Genomic DNA, 17,784 nt, shown 5'->3' with positions numbered 1-17,784 from the left:
ACCTGCGTACACATACATATAGATATGCCATGCATTCCTTTAGATTTGTTCCAACCTCTTACCATTTATTTGAGAATCCCTACTTTTCAAGTGACTGCAAATGAAGTCATTTCCGGCACTTTTTGGCCGGTGCAAGGTAACAAAAACACATGACAACTTTTAATAAAAATCATTGGTCTCTTTGTTAACGCGCACTGTCAAACATGGGGCTTTCACACGTCAGGTAAACATGATAACCAATACACAACAGAAGCAGATGTAGATTGCTTATCAATGCCGGGATAGAACAGTTGTGAATTGAGTAGAAGAAGGGCCCCTGAATTGATACTTATTATATACAGCCTGTAAGATAATGAAAAATGCAGGCTAGGAAAGGAGATGCAAATATCAATGTATTAGAAAAATACATAAAGAGGAGTGATTTGCTTTTATTCATTCAAGGCTAGAAAAAATCAACATACTATTGCAAGCATTCATACACCACCAAATAGAAATAAACAATTCTGACATTAAACTTAAAGGTGACGATGCATTTGTATCATCACCTTGAGAAGGGTCACCGAGGAATTGAGCCCAGGGCTTCTGCACTTAAACACCAGAAACACTCCACTAAACTAAGATGCCTGTTGGTGCCAACAATTCCCAAAGTTAATGCGTGTTCTAGGTGAGCAATGAACAGAATGCAGGGCTCTTTTCAAAGCGAGGTCTGTGAATCAACAGATACTTCCACATGCCAATTACTTTAGTGTTTTTAAGAGAATTCACTTTCTTGGAACGAGTCTGCATGAAACCATCTTCAGGGCCTGGACAATTTCATGGCAAAACGGCACCTCTCAACATTGCAGCCAAGACAATATAACAACTGTTTCTGCCCGGTTTCGAACCGGGGACCTTTCGCGTGTGAGGCGAACGTGATAACCACTACACTACAGAAACAGATGTCTACAGTTGATTCTTCTGTGATGAAACTTCTCAAAACAGGCTATTCCAAGGGCCTCTGGTTTTAGATTTCTTTCATGCAACCTTCCCAGACAGCCCTAGCTGAACGCTTGTATATGCCATGCAAGTTCAGCATTTTTGCAAAATGCTTAAAGAGAAATGTTTCCTATTTGCTCAGGCAGGGCAAGGTTAAAAGCATGAGACTCTAGCAAATATTCATCCACTACTGCAAAGAGAAAATTGATATTGGCTTTGAAATGCATACTGCAATACTACTTTAAAAAAGCACCTATGAAAGGGCTCGTCCGGGATTTGAACCCGGGACCTCTCGCACCCAAAGCGAGAATCATACCCCTAGACCAACGAGCCTTCGAAAGGCCCGCACCTCTGAAAAGCTGATACCAGCTCTAAGCACGCAATGAAGATCATGCTGGGGACTTTTTCATGCTTGGTCTGTGAATATACATGAAATTCAGTGTCAACTTACCCTTTCTCAAATGATATCACTATCATTTATAAGTGTCCCCTTTTATTTTGTCCCAGCATTGGACACGTCTTACAGAAAGTCAGCACTTATTTATCTATTTCTGCATTGGCTAGACCCTAAAGAGAAAGGATAAAAAGCTGTTCATAGCAACATAAGAAACACATGTTGCATTTTCTCTCAAATGCTTATTCCCTTTGTGCAAATCGGAATGCCAAGATGAATAACTGGGCCACAGATTCTGGCTAATTATCTTTCCCTTGAATGCAAGTAGCAATAAAAACGGCCTAATGCAGGACTAAAGCATTCCTTGCAAGCCTCTAACATCATAACATAACTGAGCTGCTGGTAGCAAGCTAAGCAATACCTTCCCAAAATGAGAAGTACATGTGCTAATCCGCTCAATCAGCGCTCGATCAGGCTCGATCAGGCGAGATATAGAAAAGGTGGAAAGGGTCCAAATGGCTGTCCCTTCCTTTTTAGTGTGGGTCCTTCTGACTATCATAGGATTGCTTGTAAGAGTGGCCAGGGTCAGAGAAAAAACTTTCAACCCTTCTTAGTGTTCTATCCAGAAGCAGGCATTTTCTGGGCCTTTAATTTCAGGCTTTTCCCAGCAGTCTCTGTTCTGCCTATGTAAATTAACAAAAGCAGTGCTTATTCATCACTTACTCTAATGTCCTTACTGTACAGAAAGCTCTGCCTAAGTATGCTTTTTTTCTTTTTCAGTGAAATTCTAAATGTTTTTTCCGCCCAGTCTATGGCAGTAGAATGCTGCTTATGATGCCACATTTTGTTGAATCACCAAGGTACAACTACAGAGGAATATATGAGTCTGAACGACATGGAACTCTTAGCTAACACATCACAATGTGTGATGCTTGCCAACCAAGCACTAGATTCTGGAGCGCTGATGATCAGAACATTCTGCTCCTGAAGGAAAGGAAAGACAGCTTGATGGAAAATAAAGTCTCAGTTTATAGTAACGCTCTCTCTCTCCCAATATCTATCTATCTATCTATCTATCTATCTATCTATCTATCTATCTATCTATCTATCTATCTATCTATCTATCTATCTATCTATCTATCTATCTATCTATCTATCTATCTATCTATCTATCTATCTATCTATCTATCTATCTATCTATCTATCTATCTATCTATCTATCTTTATATATGGATACCTGCGTACACATACATATAGATATGCCATGCATTCCTTTAGATTTGTTCCAACCTCTTACCATTTATTTGAGAATCCCTACTTTTCAAGTGACTGCAAATGAAGTCATTTCCGGCACTTTTTGGCCGGTGCAAGGTAACAAAAACACATGACAACTTTTAATAAAAATCATTGGTCTCTTTGTTAACGCGCACTGTCAAACATGGGGCTTTCACACGTCAGGTAAACATGATAACCAATACACAACAGAAGCAGATGTAGATTGCTTATCAATGCCGGGATAGAACAGTTGTGAATTGAGTAGAAGAAGGGCCCCTGAATTGATACTTATTATATACAGCCTGTAAGATAATGAAAAATGCAGGCTAGGAAAGGAGATGCAAATATCAATGTATTAGAAAAATACATAAAGAGGAGTGATTTGCTTTTATTCATTCAAGGCTAGAAAAAATCAACATACTATTGCAAGCATTCATACACCACCAAATAGAAATAAACAATTCTGACATTAAACGTAAAGGTGACGATGCATTTTTATCATCACCTTGAGAAGGGTCACCGAGGAATTGAGCCCAGGGCTTCTGCACTTAAACACCAGAAACACTCCACTAAACTAAGATGCCTGTTGGTGCCAACAATTCCCAAAGTTAATGCGTGTTCTAGGTGAGCAATGAACAGAATGCAGGGCTCTTTTCAAAGCGAGGTCTGTGAATCAACAGATACATCCACATGCCAATTACTTTAGTGTTTTTAAGAGAATTCACTTTCTTGGAACGAGTCTGCATGAAACCATCTTCAGGGCCTGGACAATTTCATGGCAAAACGGCACCTCTCAACATTGCAGCCAAGACAATATAACAACTGTTTCTGCCCGGTTTCGAACCGGGGACCTTTCGCGTGTGAGGCGAACGTGATAACCACTACACTACAGAAACAGATGTCTACAGTTGATTCTTCTGTGATGAAACTTCTCAAAACAGGCTATTCCAAGGGCCTCTGGTTTTAGATTTCTTTCATGCAACCTTCCCAGACAGCCCTAGCTGAACGCTTGTATATGCCATGCAAGTTCAGCATTTTTGCAAAATGCTTAAAGAGAAATGTTTCCTATTTGCTCAGGCAGGGCAAGGTTAAAAGCATGAGACTCTAGCAAATATTCATCCACTACTGCAAAGAGAAAATTGATATTGGCTTTGAAATGCATTCTGCAATACTACTTTAAAAAAGCACCAATGAAAGGGCTCGTCCGGGATTTGAACCCAGGACCTCTCGCACCCAAAGCGAGAATCATACCCCTAGACCAACGAGCCTTCGAAAGGCCCGCACCTCTGAAAAGCTAATACCAGCTCTAAGCACGCAATGAAGATCATGCTGGGGACTTTTTCATGCTTGGTCTGTGAATATACATGAAATTCAGTGTCAACTTACCCTTTCTCAAATGATATCACTATCATTTATAAGTGTCCCCTTTTATTTTGTCCCAGCATTGGACACGTCTTACAGAAAGTCAGCACTTATTTATCTATTTCTGCATTGGCTAGACCCTAAAGAGAAAGAATAAAAAGCTGTTCATAGCAACATAAGAAACACATGTTGCATTTTCTCTCAAATGCTTATTCCCTTTGTGCAAATCGGAATGCCAAGGTGAATAACTGGGCCACAGATTCTGGCTAATTATCTTTCCCTTGAATGCAAGTAGCAATAAAAACGGCCTAATGCAGGACTAAAGCATTCCATGCAAGCCTCTAACATCATAACATAACTGAGCTGCTGGTAGCAAGCTAAGCAATACCTTCCCAAAATGAGAAGTACATGTGCTAATCCGCTCAATCAGCGCTCGATCAGGCTCGATCAGGCGAGATATAGAAAAGGTGGAAAGGGTCCAAATGGCTGTCCCTTCCTTTTTAGGGTGGGTCCTTCTGACTATCATAGGATTGCTTGTAAGAGTGGCCAGGGTCAGAGAAAAAACTTTCAACCCTTCTTAGTGTTCTATCCAGAAGCAGGCATTTTCTGGGCCTTTAATTTCAGGCTTTTCCCAGCAGTCTCTGTTCTGCCTATGTAAATTAACAAAAGCAGTGCTTATTCATCACTTACTCTAATGTCCTTACTGTCCAGAAAGCTCTGCCTAAGTATGCTTTTTTTCTTTTTCAGTGAAATTCTAAATGTTTTTTCTGCCCAGTCTATGGCAGTAGAATGCTGCTTATGATGCCACATTTTGTTGAATCACCAAGGTACAACTACAGAGGAATATATGAGTCTGAACGACATGGAACTCTTAGCTAACACATCACAATGTGTGATGCTTGCCAACCAAGCACTAGATTCTGGAGCGCTGATGATCAGAACATTCTGCTCCTGAAGGAAAGGAAAGACAGCTTGATGGAAAATAAAGTCTCAGTTTATAGTAACGCTCTCTCTCTCCCAATATCTATCTATCTATCTATCTATCTATCTATCTATCTATCTATCTATCTATCTATCTATCTATCTATCTATCTATCTATCTATCTATCTATCTATCTATCTATCTATCTATCTATCTATCTATCTATCTATCTATCTATCTATCTATCTATCTATCTATCTATCTATCTTTATATATGGATACCTGCGTACACATACATATAGATATGCCATGCATTCCTTTAGATTTGTTCCAACCTCTTACCATTTATTTGAGAATCCCTACTTTTCAAGTGACTGCAAATGAAGTCATTTCCGGCACTTTTTGGCCGGTGCAAGGTAACAAAAACACATGACAACTTTTAATAAAAATCATTGGTCTCTTTGTTAACGCGCACTGTCAAACATGGGGCTTTCACACGTCAGGTAAACATGATAACCAATACACAACAGAAGCAGATGTAGATTGCTTATCAATGCCGGGATAGAACAGTTGTGAATTGAGTAGAAGAAGGGCCCCTGAATTGATACTTATTATATACAGCCTGTAAGATAATGAAAAATGCAGGCTAGGAAAGGAGATGCAAATATCAATGTATTAGAAAAATACATAAAGAGGAGTGATTTGCTTTTATTCATTCAAGGCTAGAAAAAATCAACATACTATTGCAAGCATTCATACACCACCAAATAGAAATAAACAATTCTGACATTAAACGTAAAGGTGACGATGCATTTGTATCATCACCTTGAGAAGGGTCACCGAGGAATTGAGCCCAGGGCTTCTGCACTTAAACACCAGAAACACTCCACTAAACTAAGATGCCTGTTGGTGCCAACAATTCCCAAAGTTAATGCGTGTTCTAGGTGAGCAATGAACAGAATGCAGGGCTCTTTTCAAAGCGAGGTCTGTGAATCAACAGATACATCCTCATGCCAATTACTTTAGTGTTTTTAAGAGAATTCACTTTCTTGGAACGAGTCTGCATGAAACCATCTTCAGGGCCTGGACAATTTCATGGCAAAACGGCACCTCTCAACATTGCAGCCAAGACAATATAACAACTGTTTCTGCCCGGTTTCGAACCGGGGACCTTTCGCGTGTGAGGCGAACGTGATAACCACTACACTACAGAAACAGATGTCTACAGTTGATTCTTCTGTGATGAAACTTCTCAAAACAGGCTATTCCAAGGGCCTCTGGTTTTAGATTTCTTTCATGCAACCTTCCCAGACAGCCCTAGCTGAACGCTTGTATATGCCATGCAAGTTCAGCATTTTTGCAAAATGCTTAAAGAGAAATGTTTCCTATTTGCTCAGGCAGGGCAAGGTTAAAAGCATGAGACTCTAGCAAATATTCATCCACTACTGCAAAGAGAAAATTGATATTGGCTTTGAAATGCATACTGCAATACTACTTTAAAAAAGCACCAATGAAAGGGCTCGTCCGGGATTTGAACCCGGGACCTCTCGCACCCAAAGCGAGAATCATACCCCTAGACCAACGAGCCTTCGAAAGGCCCGCACCTCTGAAAAGCTAATACCAGCTCTAAGCACGCAATGAAGATCATGCTGGGGACTTTTTCATGCTTGGTCTGTGAATATACATGAAATTCAGTGTCAACTTACCCTTTCTCAAATGATATCACTATCATTTATAAGTGTCCCCTTTTATTTTGTCCCAGCATTGGACACGTCTTACAGAAAGTCAGCACTTATTTATCTATTTCTGCATTGGCTAGACCCTAAAGAGAAAGGATAAAAAGCTGTTCATAGCAACATAAGAAACACATGTTGCATTTTCTCTCAAATGCTTATTCCCTTTGTGCAAATCGGAATGCCAAGATGAATAACTGGGCCACAGATTCTGGCTAATTATCTTTCCCTTGAATGCAAGTAGCAATAAAAACGGCCTAATGCAGGACTAAAGCATTCCTTGCAAGCCTCTAACATCATAACATAACTGAGCTGCTGGTAGCAAGCTAAGCAATACCTTCCCAAAATGAGAAGTACATGTGCTAATCCGCTCAATCAGCGCTCGATCAGGCTCGATCAGGCGAGATATAGAAAAGGTGGAAAGGGTCCAAATGGCTGTCCCTTCCTTTTTAGTGTGGGTCCTTCTGACTATCATAGGATTGCTTGTAAGAGTGGCCAGGGTCAGAGAAAAAACTTTCAACCCTTCTTAGTGTTCTATCCAGAAGCAGGCATTTTCTGGGCCTTTAATTTCAGGCTTTTCCCAGCAGTCTCTGTTCTGCCTATGTAAATTAACAAAAGCAGTGCTTATTCATCACTTACTCTAATGTCCTTACTGTCCAGAAAGCTCTGCCTCAGTATGCTTTTTTTCTTTTTCAGTGAAATTCTAAATGTTTTTTCCGCCCAGTCTATGGCAGTAGAATGCTGCTTATGATGCCACATTTTGTTGAATCACCAAGGTACAACTACAGAGGAATATATGAGTCTGAACGACATGGAACTCTTAGCTAACACATCACAATGTGTGATGCTTGCCAACCAAGCACTAGATTCTGGAGCGCTGATGATCAGAACATTCTGCTCCTGAAGGAAAGGAAAGACAGCTTGATGGAAAATAAAGTCTCAGTTTATAGTAACGCTCTCTCTCTCCCAATATCTATCTATCTATCTATCTATCTATCTATCTATCTATCTATCTATCTATCTATCTATCTATCTATCTATCTATCTATCTATCTATCTATCTATCTATCTATCTATCTATCTATCTATCTATCTATCTATCTATCTATCTATCTTTATATATGGATACCTGCGCACACATACATATAGATATGCCATGCATTCCTTTAGATTTGTTCCAACCTCTTACCATTTATTTGAGAATCCCTACTTTTCAAGTGACTGCAAATGAAGTCATTTCCGGCACTTTTTGGCCGGTGCAAGGTAACAAAAACACATGACAACTTTTAATAAAAATCATTGGTCTCTTTGTTAACGCGCACTGTCAAACATGGGGCTTTCACACGTCAGGTAAACATGATAACCAATACACAACAGAAGCAGATGTAGATTGCTTATCAATGCCGGGATAGAACAGTTGTGAATTGAGTAGAAGAAGGGCCCCTGAATTGATACTTATTATATACAGCCTGTAGGATAATGAAAAATGCAGGCTAGGAAAGGAGATGCAAATATCAATGTATTAGAAAAATACATAAAGAGGAGTGATTTGCTTTTATTCATTCAAGGCTAGAAAAAATCAACATACTATTGCAAGCATTCATACACCACCAAATAGAAATAAACAATTCTGACATTAAACTTAAAGGTGACGATGCATTTGTATCATCACCTTGAGAAGGGTCACCGAGGAATTGAGCCCAGGGCTTCTGCACTTAAACACCAGAAACACTCCACTAAACTAAGATGCCTGTTGGTGCCAACAATTCCCAAAGTTAATGCGTGTTCTAGGTGAGCAATGAACAGAATGCAGGGCTCTTTTCAAAGCGAGGTCTGTGAATCAACAGATACATCCACATGCCAATTACTTTAGTGTTTTTAAGAGAATTCACTTTCTTGGAACGAGTCTGCATGAAACCATCTTCAGGGCCTGGACAATTTCATGGCAAAACGGCACCTCTCAACATTGCAGCCAAGACAATATAACAACTGTTTCTGCCCGGTTTCGAACCGGGGACCTTTCGCGTGTGAGGCGAACGTGATAACCACTACACTACAGAAACAGATGTCTACAGTTGATTCTTCTGTGATGAAACTTCTCAAAACAGGCTATTCCAAGGGCCTCTGGTTTTAGATTTCTTTCATGCAACCTTCCCAGACAGCCCTAGCCGAACGCTTGTATATGCCATGCAAGTTCAGCATTTTTGCAAAATGCTTAAAGAGAAATGTTTCCTATTTGCTCAGGCAGGGCAAGGTTAAAAGCATGAGACTCTAGCAAATATTCATCCACTACTGCAAAGAGAAAATTGATATTGGCTTTGAAATGCATACTGCAATACTACTTTAAAAAAGCACCAATGAAAGGGCTCGTCCGGGATTTGAACCCGGGACCTCTCGCACCCAAAGCGAGAATCATACCCCTAGACCAACGAGCCTTCGAAAGGCCCACACCTCTGAAAAGCTAATACCAGCTCTAAGCACGCAATGAAGATCATGCTGGGGACTTTTTCATGCTTGGTCTGTGAATATACATGAAATTCAGTGTCAACTTACCCTTTCTCAAATGATATCACTATCATTTATAAGTGTCCCCTTTTATTTTGTCCCAGCATTGGACACGTCTTACAGAAAGTCAGCACTTATTTATCTATTTCTGCATTGGCTAGACCCTAAAGAGAAAGAATAAAAAGCTGTTCATAGCAACATAAGAAACACATGTTGCATTTTCTCTCAAATGCTTATTCCCTTTATGCAAATCGGAATGCCAAGGTGAATAACTGGGCCACAGATTCTGGCTAATTATCTTTCCCTTGAATGCAAGTAGCAATAAAAACGGCCTAATGCAGGACTAAAGCATTCCATGCAAGCCTCTAACATCATAACATAACTGAGCTGCTGGTAGCAAGCTAAGCAATACCTTCCCAAAATGAGAAGTACATGTGCTAATCCGCTCAATCAGCGCTCGATCAGGCGAGATATAGAAAAGGTGGAAAGGGTCCAAATGGCTGTCCCTTCCTTTTTAGGGTGGGTCCTTCTGACTATCATAGGATTGCTTGTAAGAGTGGCCAGGGTCAGAGAAAAAACTTTCAACCCTTCTTAGTGTTCTATCCAGAAGCAGGCATTTTCTGTGCCTTTAATTTCAGGCTTTTCCCAGCAGTCTCTGTTCTGCCTATGTAAATTAACAAAAGCAGTGCTTATTCATCACTTACTCTAATGTCCTTACTGTCCAGAAAGCTCTGCCTAAGTATGCTTTTTTTCTTTTTCAGTGAAATTCTAAATGTTTTTTCTGCCCAGTCTATGGCAGTAGAATGCTGCTTATGATGCCACATTTTGTTGAATCACCAAGGTACAACTACAGAGGAATATATGAGTCTGAACGACATGGAACTCTTAGCTAACACATCACAATGTGTGATGCTTGCCAACCAAGCACTAGATTCTGGAGCGCTGATGATCAGAACATTCTGCTCCTGAAGGAAAGGAAAGACAGCTTGATGGAAAATAAAGTCTCAGTTTATAGTAACGCTCTCTCTCTCCCAATATCTATCTATCTATCTATCTATCTATCTATCTATCTATCTATCTATCTATCTATCTATCTATCTATCTATCTATCTATCTATCTATCTATCTATCTATCTATCTATCTATCTATCTATCTATCTATCTATCTATCTATCTATCTATCTATCTATCTATCTATCTATCTATCTATCTATCTATCTATCTTTATATATGGATACCTGCGTACACATACATATAGATATGCCATGCATTCCTTTAGATTTGTTCCAACCTCTTACCATTTATTTGAGAATCCCTACTTTTCAAGTGACTGCAAATGAAGTCATTTCCGGCACTTTTTGGCCGGTGCAAGGTAACAAAAACACATGACAACTTTTAATAAAAATCATTGGTCTCTTTGTTAACGCGCACTGTCAAACATGGGGCTTTCACACGTCAGGTAAACATGATAACCAATACACAACAGAAGCAGATGTAGATTGCTTATCAATGCCGGGATAGAACAGTTGTGAATTGAGTAGAAGAAGGGCCCCTGAATTGATACTTATTATATACAGCCTGTAAGATAATGAAAAATGCAGGCTAGGAAAGGAGATGCAAATATCAATGTATTAGAAAAATACATAAAGAGGAGTGATTTGCTTTTATTCATTCAAGGCTAGAAAAAATCAACATACTATTGCAAGCATTCATACACCACCAAATAGAAATAAACAATTCTGACATTAAACGTAAAGGTGACGATGCATTTGTATCATCACCTTGAGAAGGGTCACCGAGGAATTGAGCCCAGGGCTTCTGCACTTAAACACCAGAAACACTCCACTAAACTAAGATGCCTGTTGGTGCCAACAATTCCCAAAGTTAATGCGTGTTCTAGGTGAGCAATGAACAGAATGCAGGGCTCTTTTCAAAGCGAGGTCTGTGAATCAACAGATACATCCACATGCCAATTACTTTAGTGTTTTTAAGAGAATTCACTTTCTTGGAACGAGTCTGCATGAAACCATCTTCAGGGCCTGGACAATTTCATGGCAAAACGGCACCTCTCAACATTGCAGCCAAGACAATATAACAACTGTTTCTGCCCGGTTTCGAACCGGGGACCTTTCGCGTGTGAGGCGAACGTGATAACCACTACACTACAGAAACAGATGTCTACAGTTGATTCTTCTGTGATGAAACTTCTCAAAACAGGCTATTCCAAGGGCCTCTGGTTTTAGATTTCTTTCATGCAACCTTCCCAGACAGCCCTAGCTAAACGCTTGTATATGCCATGCAAGTTCAGCATTTTTGCAAAATGCTTAAAGAGAAATGTTTCCTATTTGCTCAGGCAGGGCAAGGTTAAAAGCATGAGACTCTAGCAAATATTCATCCACTACTGCAAAGAGAAAATTGATATTGGCTTTGAAATGCATACTGCAATACTACTTTAAAAAAGCACCAATGAAAGGGCTCGTCCGGGATTTGAACCCGGGACCTCTCGCACCCAAAGCGAGAATCATACCCCTAGACCAACGAGCCTTCGAAAGGCCCGCACCTCTGAAAAGCTAATACCAGCTCTAAGCACGCAATGAAGATCATGCTGGGGACTTTTTCATGCTTGGTCTGTGAATATACATGAAATTCAGTGTCAACTTACCCTTTCTCAAATGATATCACTATCATTTATAAGTGTCCCCTTTTATTTTGTCCCAGCATTGGACACGTCTTACAGAAAGTCAGCACTTATTTATCTATTTCTGCATTGGCTAGACCCTAAAGAGAAAGGATAAAAAGCTGTTCATAGCAACATAAGAAACACATGTTGCATTTTCTCTCAAATGCTTATTCCCTTTGTGCAAATCGGAATGCCAAGATGAATAACTGGGCCACAGATTCTGGCTAATTATCTTTCCCTTGAATGCAAGTAGCAATAAAAACGGCCTAATGCAGGACTAAAGCATTCCATGCAAGCCTCTAACATCATAACATAACTGAGCTGCTGGTAGCAAGCTAAGCAATACCTTCCCAAAATGAGAAGTACATGTGCTAATCCGCTCAATCAGCGCTCGATCAGGCTCGATCAGGCGAGATATAGAAAAGGTGGAAAGGGTCCAAATGGCTGTCCCTTCCTTTTTAGGGTGGGTCCTTCTGACTATCATAGGATTGCTTGTAAGAGTGGCCAGGGTCAGAGAAAAAACTTTCAACCCTTCTTAGTGTTCTATCCAGAAGCAGGCATTTTCTGGGCCTTTAATTTCAGGCTTTTCCCAGCAGTCTCTGTTCTGCCTATGTAAATTAACAAAAGCAGTGCTTATTCATCACTTACTCTAATGTCCTTACTGTCCAGAAAGCTCTGCCTAAGTATGCTTTTTTTCTTTTTCAGTGAAATTCTAAATGTTTTTTCTGCCCAGTCTATGGCAGTAGAATGCTGCTTATGATGCCACATTTTGTTGAATCACCAAGGTACAACTACAGAGGAATATATGAGTCTGAACGACATGGAACTCTTAGCTAACACATCACAATGTGTGATGCTTGCCAACCAAGCACTAGATTCTGGAGCGCTGATGATCAGAACATTCTGCTCCTGAAGGAAAGGAAAGACAGCTTGATGGAAAATAAAGTCTCAGTTTATAGTAACGCTCTCTCTCTCCCAATATCTATCTATCTATCTATCTATCTATCTATCTATCTATCTATCTATCTATCTATCTATCTATCTATCTATCTATCTATCTATCTATCTATCTATCTATCTATCTATCTATCTATCTATCTATCTATCTATCTATCTATCTATCTATCTATCTATCTATCTATCTATCTATCTATCTATCTTTATATATGGATACCTGCGTACACATACATATAGATATGCCATGCATTCCTTTAGATTTGTTCCAACCTCTTACCATTTATTTGAGAATCCCTACTTTTCAAGTGACTGCAAATGAAGTCATTTCCGGCACTTTTTGGCCGGTGCAAGGTAACAAAAACACATGACAACTTTTAATAAAAATCATTGGTCTCTTTGTTAACGCGCACTGTCAAACATGGGGCTTTCACACGTCAGGTAAACATGATAACCAATACACAACAGAAGCAGATGTAGATTGCTTATCAATGCCGGGATAGAACAGTTGTGAATTGAGTAGAAGAAGGGCCCCTGAATTGATACTTATTATATACAGCCTGTAAGATAATGAAAAATGCAGGCTAGGAAAGGAGATGCAAATATCAATGTATTAGAAAAATACATAAAGAGGAGTGATTTGCTTTTATTCATTCAAGGCTAGAAAAAATCAACATACTATTGCAAGCATTCATACACCACCAAATAGAAATAAACAATTCTGACATTAAACTTAAAGGTGACGATGCATTTGTATCATCACCTTGAGAAGGGTCACCGAGGAATTGAGCCCAGGGCTTCTGCACTTAAACACCAGAAACACTCCACTAAACTAAGATGCCTGTTGGTGCCAACAATTCCCAAAGTTAATGCGTGTTCTAGGTGAGCAATGAACAGAATGCAGGGCTCTTTTCAAAGCGAGGTCTGTGAATCAACAGATACATCCACATGCCAATTACTTTAGTGTTTTTAAGAGAATTCACTTTCTTGGAACGAGTCTGCATGAAACCATCTTCAGGGCCTGGACAATTTCATGGCAAAACGGCACCTCTCAACATTGCAGCCAAGACAATATAACAACTGTTTCTGCCCGGTTTCGAACCGGGGACCTTTCGCGTGTGAGGCGAACGTGATAACCACTACACTTCAGAAACAGATGTCTACAGTTGATTCTTCTGTGATGAAACTTCTCAAAACAGGCTATTCCAAGGGCCTCTGGTTTTAGATTTCTTTCATGCAACCTTCCCAGACAGCCCTAGCTGAACGCTTGTATATGCCATGCAAGTTCAGCATTTTTGCAAAATGCTTAAAGAGAAATGTTTCCTATTTGCTCAGGCAGGGCAAGGTTAAAAGCATGAGACTCTAGCAAATATTCATCCACTACTGCAAAGAGAAAATTGATATTGGCTTTGAAATGCATACTGCAATACTACTTTAAAAAAGCACCAATGAAAGGGCTCGTCCGGGATTTGAACCCGGGACCTCTCGCACCCAAAGCGAGAATCATACCCCTAGACCAACGAGCCTTCGAAAGGCCCGCACCTCTGAAAAGCTAATACCAGCTCTAAGCACGCAATGAAGATCATGCTGGGGACTTTTTCATGCTTGGTCTGTGAATATACATGAAATTCAGTGTCAACTTACCCTTTCTCAAATGATATCACTATCATTTATAAGTGTCCCCTTTTATTTTGTCCCAGCATTGGACACGTCTTACAGAAAGTCAGCACTTATTTATCTATTTCTGCATTGGCTAGACCCTAAAGAGAAAGGATAAAAAGCTGTTCATAGCAACATAAGAAACACATGTTGCATTTTCTCTCAAATGCTTATTCCCTTTGTGCAAATCGGAATGCCAAGATGAATAACTGGGCCACAGATTCTGGCTAATTATCTTTCCCTTGAATGCAAGTAGCAATAAAAACGGCCTAATGCAGGACTAAAGCATTCCTTGCAAGCCTCTAACATCATAACATAACTGAGCTGCTGGTAGCAAGCTAAGCAATACCTTCCCAAAATGAGAAGTACATGTGCTAATCCGCTCAATCAGCGCTCGATCAGGCTCGATCAGGCGAGATATAGAAAAGGTGGAAAGGGTCCAAATGGCTGTCCCTTCCTTTTTAGTGTGGGTCCTTCTGACTATCATAGGATTGCTTGTAAGAGTGGCCAGGGTCAGAGAAAAAACTTTCAACCCTTCTTAGTGTTCTATCCAGAAGCAGGCATTTTCTGGGCCTTTAATTTCAGGCTTTTCCCAGCAGTCTCTGTTCTGCCTATGTAAATTAACAAAAGCAGTGCTTATTCATCACTTACTCTAATGTCCTTACTGTCCAGAAAGCTCTGCCTAAGTATGCTTTTTTTCTTTTTCAGTGAAATTCTAAATGTTTTTTCCGCCCAGTCTATGGCAGTAGAATGCTGCTTATGATGCCACATATTGTTGAATCACCAAGGTACAACTACAGAGGAATATATGAGTCTGAACGACATGGAACTCTTAGCTAACACATCACAATGTGTGATGCTTGCCAACCAAGCACTAGATTCTGGAGCGCTGATGATCAGAACATTCTGCTCCTGAAGGAAAGGAAAGACAGCTTGATGGAAAATAAAGTCTCAGTTTATAGTAACGCTCTCTCTCTCCCAATATCTATCTATCTATCTATCTATCTATCTATCTATCTATCTATCTATCTATCTATCTATCTATCTATCTATCTATCTATCTATCTATCTATCTATCTATCTATCTATCTATCTATCTATCTATCTATCTATCTATCTATCTATCTATCTATCTATCTATCTATCTATCTATCTATCTTATATATGGATACCTGCGTACACATACATATAGATATGCCATGCATTCCTTTAGATTTGTTCCAACCTCTTACCATTTATTTGAGAATCCCTACTTTTCAAGTGACTGCAAATGAAGTCATTTCCGGCACTTTTTGGCCGGTGCAAGGTAACAAAAACACATGACAACTTTTAATAAAAATCATTGGTCTCTTTGTTAACGCGCACTGTCAAACATGGGGCTTTCACACGTCAGGTAAACATGATAACCAATACACAACAGAAGCAGATGTAGATTGCTTATCAATGCCGGGATAGAACAGTTGTGAATTGAGTAGAAGAAGGGCCCCTGAATTGATACTTATTATATACAGCCTGTAGGATAATGAAAAATGCAGGCTAGGAAAGGAGATGCAAATATCAATGTATTAGAAAAATACATAAAGAGGAGTGATTTGCTTTTATTCATTCAAGGCTAGAAAAAATCAACATACTATTGCAAGCATTCATACACCACCAAATAGAAATAAACAATTCTGACATTAAACTTAAAGGTGACGATGCATTTGTATCATCACCTTGAGAAGGGTCACCGAGGAATTGAGCCCAGGGCTTCTGCACTTAAACACCAGAAACACTCCACTAAACTAAGATGCCTGTTGGTGCCAACAATTCCCAAAGTTAATGCGTGTTCTAGGTGAGCAATGAACAGAATGCAGGGCTCTTTTCAAAGCGAGGTCTGTGAATCAACAGATACATCCACATGCCAATTACTTTAGTGTTTTTAAGAGAATTCACTTTCTTGGAACGAGTCTGCATGAAACCATCTTCAGGGCCTGGACAATTTCATGGCAAAACGGCACCTCTCAACATTGCAGCCAAGACAATATAACAACTGTTTCTGCCCGGTTTCGAACCGGGGACCTTTCGCGTGTGAGGCGAACGTGATAACCACTACACTACAGAAACAGATGTCTACAGTTGATTCTTCTGTGATGAAACTTCTCAAAACAGGCTATTCCAAGGGCCTCTGGTTTTAGATTTCTTTCATGCAACCTTCCCAGACAGCCCTAGCCGAACGCTTGTATATGCCATGCAAGTTCAGCATTTTTGCAAAATGCTTAAAGAGAAATGTTTCCTATTTGCTCAGGCAGGGCAAGGTTAAAAGCATGAGACTCTAGCAAATATTCATCCACTACTGCAAAGAGAAAATTGATATTGGCTTTGAAATGCATACTGCAATACTACTTTAAAAAAGCACCAATGAAAGGGCTCGTCCGGGATTTGAACCCGGGACCTCTCGCACCCAAAGCGAGAATCATACCCCTAGACCAACGAGCCTTCGAAAGGCCCGCACCTCTGAAAAGCTAATACCAGCTCTAAGCACGCAATGAAGATCATGCTGGGGACTTTTTCATGCTTGGTCTGTGAATATACATGAAATTCAGTGTCAACTTACCCTTTCTCAAATGATATCACTATCATTTATAAGTGTCCCCTTTTATTTTGTCCCAGCATTGGACACGTCTTACAGAAAGTCAGCACTTATTTATCTATTTCTGCATTGGCTAGACCCTAAAGAGAAAGAATAAAAAGCTGTTCATAGCAACATAAGAAACACATGTTGCATTTTCTCTCAAATGCTTATTCCCTTTATGCAAATCGGAATGCCAAGGTGAATAACTGGGCCACAGATTCTGGCTAATTATCTTTCCCTTGAATGCAAGTAGCAATAAAAACGGCCTAATGCAGGACTAAAGCATTCCATGCAAGCCTCTAACATCATAACATAACTGAGCTGCTGGTAGCAAGCTAAGCAATATCTTCCCAAAATGAGAAGTACATGTGCTAATCCGCTCAATCAGCGCTCGATCAGGCGAGATATAGAAAAGGTGGAAAGGGTCCAAATGGCTGTCCCTTCCTTTTTAGGGTGGGTCCTTCTGACTATCATAGGATTGCTTGTAAGAGTGGCCAGGGTCAGAGAAAAAACTTTCAACCCTTCTTAGTGTTCTATCCAGAAGCAGGCATTTTCTGTGCCTTTAATTTCAGGCTTTTCCCAGCAGTCTCTGTTCTGCCTATGTAAATTAACAAAAGCAGTGCTTATTCATCACTTACTCTAATGTCCTTACTGTCCAGAAAGCTCTGCCTAAGTATGCTTTTTTTCTTTTTCAGTGAAATTCTAAATGTT

At 39.9% G+C, this 17,784-nt stretch overlaps 13 non-coding genes across 13 annotated transcripts; all 13 read right to left on the bottom strand.

Annotated features, from left to right (window-relative positions):
- Nucleotides 1–863: 863 nt before the first annotated feature.
- TRNAV-CAC (transfer RNA valine (anticodon CAC)) lies at nt 864–936 on the bottom strand. The gene has a single exon. It is a non-coding gene; the product is annotated as a tRNA-Val (tRNA).
- A 300-nt stretch (nt 937–1,236) lies between these two features.
- TRNAP-UGG (transfer RNA proline (anticodon UGG)) lies at nt 1,237–1,308 on the bottom strand. Its single transcript has one exon. It is a non-coding gene; the product is annotated as a tRNA-Pro (tRNA).
- A 2,159-nt stretch (nt 1,309–3,467) lies between these two features.
- Nucleotides 3,468–3,540, bottom strand: TRNAV-CAC (transfer RNA valine (anticodon CAC)). The gene has a single exon. It is a non-coding gene; the product is annotated as a tRNA-Val (tRNA).
- Nucleotides 3,541–6,071: 2,531 nt separating this feature from the next.
- TRNAV-CAC (transfer RNA valine (anticodon CAC)) lies at nt 6,072–6,144 on the bottom strand. Its single transcript has one exon. It is a non-coding gene; the product is annotated as a tRNA-Val (tRNA).
- Nucleotides 6,145–6,444: 300 nt separating this feature from the next.
- TRNAP-UGG (transfer RNA proline (anticodon UGG)) lies at nt 6,445–6,516 on the bottom strand. The gene has a single exon. It is a non-coding gene; the product is annotated as a tRNA-Pro (tRNA).
- A 2,135-nt stretch (nt 6,517–8,651) lies between these two features.
- TRNAV-CAC (transfer RNA valine (anticodon CAC)) lies at nt 8,652–8,724 on the bottom strand. The gene has a single exon. It is a non-coding gene; the product is annotated as a tRNA-Val (tRNA).
- Nucleotides 8,725–9,024: 300 nt separating this feature from the next.
- TRNAP-UGG (transfer RNA proline (anticodon UGG)) lies at nt 9,025–9,096 on the bottom strand. Its single transcript has one exon. It is a non-coding gene; the product is annotated as a tRNA-Pro (tRNA).
- Nucleotides 9,097–11,265: 2,169 nt separating this feature from the next.
- On the bottom strand, nt 11,266–11,338 carry TRNAV-CAC (transfer RNA valine (anticodon CAC)). The gene has a single exon. It is a non-coding gene; the product is annotated as a tRNA-Val (tRNA).
- Nucleotides 11,339–11,638: 300 nt separating this feature from the next.
- TRNAP-UGG (transfer RNA proline (anticodon UGG)) lies at nt 11,639–11,710 on the bottom strand. The gene has a single exon. It is a non-coding gene; the product is annotated as a tRNA-Pro (tRNA).
- A 2,171-nt stretch (nt 11,711–13,881) lies between these two features.
- TRNAV-CAC (transfer RNA valine (anticodon CAC)) lies at nt 13,882–13,954 on the bottom strand. The gene has a single exon. It is a non-coding gene; the product is annotated as a tRNA-Val (tRNA).
- A 300-nt stretch (nt 13,955–14,254) lies between these two features.
- Nucleotides 14,255–14,326, bottom strand: TRNAP-UGG (transfer RNA proline (anticodon UGG)). The gene has a single exon. It is a non-coding gene; the product is annotated as a tRNA-Pro (tRNA).
- Nucleotides 14,327–16,492: 2,166 nt separating this feature from the next.
- On the bottom strand, nt 16,493–16,565 carry TRNAV-CAC (transfer RNA valine (anticodon CAC)). The gene has a single exon. It is a non-coding gene; the product is annotated as a tRNA-Val (tRNA).
- A 300-nt stretch (nt 16,566–16,865) lies between these two features.
- TRNAP-UGG (transfer RNA proline (anticodon UGG)) lies at nt 16,866–16,937 on the bottom strand. Its single transcript has one exon. It is a non-coding gene; the product is annotated as a tRNA-Pro (tRNA).
- Between the last annotated feature and the right edge of the window lie 847 nt (nt 16,938–17,784).

This window comes from Lissotriton vulgaris, unplaced genomic scaffold (assembly GCF_964263255.1).
Source record: "Lissotriton vulgaris unplaced genomic scaffold, aLisVul1.2 SCAFFOLD_595, whole genome shotgun sequence".
NCBI lineage: Eukaryota > Metazoa > Chordata > Amphibia > Caudata > Salamandridae > Lissotriton > Lissotriton vulgaris.
The sequence above is the reverse complement of the archived record's forward strand: the minus strand, read 5'-3'. Positions and strand labels throughout refer to the sequence as shown.